We start from the raw sequence: 2,211 nt of genomic DNA, 5'->3' as shown, positions 1-2,211 counted from the left end.
GGGAATTTTGAAAATAACACCTAGGTGTATGTCATCATAAAAATTTATTTTCTGCTGCCATCTGGTGGGTTTTTAGGAATAACACTTGAGTGGTTGTCATCATGAATATTCATTCTCTGCTTCCATCCAGTGGGAATTTTGAGAGTTATGCCACAGCGCATGTCATGAAAAAATATTTCAGCTGCTATCCCGTGTGCATTTTATAACTAACACCCAGGGGCATGTCATCATAAAATGTTTTTGTCTGTTGCCAATTCGTGTGCATCTTGTTAAAAACAAAGATTGCATATCTTGAAACATTGTTTCTGCTGCCGCCTCCTGCCATTTCGAAAATGACAAACTAGTGTATGTCGTCATAAAAATTAATTTTATGCTGCCATCCTGTGGGAATTTTTTTGGAGTAACAGCCCAGTGTATGCCATCATGATAATGTATTTTCTGCTCTCATCTACTTTGCATCTTGGAATAACTTCAGAGTGGATGTAAAAAAAAAAAAAAAAATTACTCTCGGCTGCCATCTGGTGGACATTTTGGGAATAGCATCCAGGTGTACATCCTCAGAAAAAGTTATTCTGTGCTGTCATCCTGGGCATCACTTGAGTAACACATGAATGTATGTTATCATGAAAAGTTATTATTTGTTGCCATCCAGTGTGTATCCTGGGAATAACTGATGAGTGTATGTCATCATGAGAAGTTATTTTTTTGCTGGCCAGTCCCGGGATGGGAGAGGGCCCAACCCACACCTTTGGCACTTGCCGCGAACAAGCCAAGACCCGCTGTGCGTTAGCGCGGCTGGTGTCTGCTGGCCGCCGCCTCGCTGGCGGAACCCCCGCAACCCACCCACCCCCAGTAGGTGCGATGCAGGCGCGGGTGTCTCCAGCGCCCAGGAGGCCAGGTTCGAGATCTTTCGGTGGCAGACGACAACCTCTCCCTTTACAGCCATACCACCCTGAGCGGGTCTGATCGCATCTGATCTCGGAAGCTAAGCAGAGTCGGGCCTGGTTAGTACTTAGATGGGAGACCACCTGAGAATACTGGGTTCTGTAGGCTTTTGCCGCCTTCCAGCCAGGGTGCCCCTGGACGCCCCGGGCTCTGCTCGCTCGCTCGCTGTCTCGGGGGTCCCGGGGAGCCACTCGATCCCAAGAGCTGCCCGCATGGCTGCGCGCCCCTCACCACCGCTGGTCTCCACCTACTCTCCTGCAGCCAGTCCTGGGCTGTTTTCTCTCTCCGCTTCGGACCCTTCCCTTCCTGGGCTCCGCAAGGCTGAACCCTAAGGACCGCCGTTTCTGACACAATCTGGGAGTGCACTCGCACCCCAGGGATTAGGGACCGGCCACCACCACCCGCCCGCCGCGCCCCGCCCAGCTCCGCCCAAGGCCTCAAGTCTCAGCCGGCGCGCTTCTCCCTGCCCTTCTCACGGGACAGCCAGGTGCCCTCGGACCAGGTGCGAGGCCGCCCTGCACAGCCGGGACGGGAAGCGGGACCAACCAGCTGCGTCAGAGAGGCTGAGACACACCAGAGCGCGAGCGCGTGTGCGGCGAGAGCCGTCTTGCTCGCGACAGGCCGCAGCGAGCGGCCACACACACACACACACTCCAGGGAGCCAGCGCATCTTTCCTTTCTGTGGCGGGACCCCGGACAGGACTCCGAGTACAACGAGCTTCCCTGAGCCCACAGCCTGTCCCGGGGCACGGGGCACTGGGCACCGGGCACTGGGCACGGGGCATGAACCACTGCCCTGCCCGAGCCCAGCCCCAGCACGACCACCCTCTGCTGTGGAAGCGGCCTCTTCAGGGCGGCCGTAGGGTCTCGGGGTCACAGTCGGGGTCCGGCTCAGTGCGTCGGTGCTCTCGTCTGCGTGTCCTGTCCTGCTCTCTGCATGGGCAGGCACGGGCTCGCGCTCTTTCCCGCGCGGCTTTTCCTCTCTCGTCTCTCTCTCGGTCTCTGTCCCTTTCCTCCTCACTGTCTCTGTGTCTGACCCCAGCTAACTCCCGCGGCCCTTCCCTTCCCCGGCGACCCCGTCCCGGTCCCCTCCTTCGTGGCTCCCACTGGGCCTACCGCCCTGGCGACCTATGTTCTCCTTTCTCTTTCCCTCCCGGTCACTCGCTCTGTCTCTGGGTTTCTCTGTCCCTCTGTCTCTCAGCTCTCCCTTTCTGTCTGTCTCTCTTGATGCAGAGAGTCGATGTGAAGGTAAGGGGCAGTGGACTG

At 56.8% G+C, this 2,211-nt stretch overlaps 2 pseudogenes; one reads left to right on the top strand and one right to left on the bottom strand.

The window, feature by feature from the left end:
* Positions 1–2,211, bottom strand: part of LOC105304848 — a 14,572-nt pseudogene that overhangs the window by 7,201 nt on the left and 5,160 nt on the right.
* On the top strand, positions 935–1,053 carry LOC111731231 (annotated as a pseudogene).

Source organism: Pteropus vampyrus, unplaced genomic scaffold (assembly GCF_000151845.1).
Source record: "Pteropus vampyrus isolate Shadow unplaced genomic scaffold, Pvam_2.0 Scaffold356, whole genome shotgun sequence".
NCBI classification, from domain to species: domain Eukaryota; kingdom Metazoa; phylum Chordata; class Mammalia; order Chiroptera; family Pteropodidae; genus Pteropus; species Pteropus vampyrus.
This window is presented reverse-complemented; position numbering and strand designations above follow the sequence as displayed.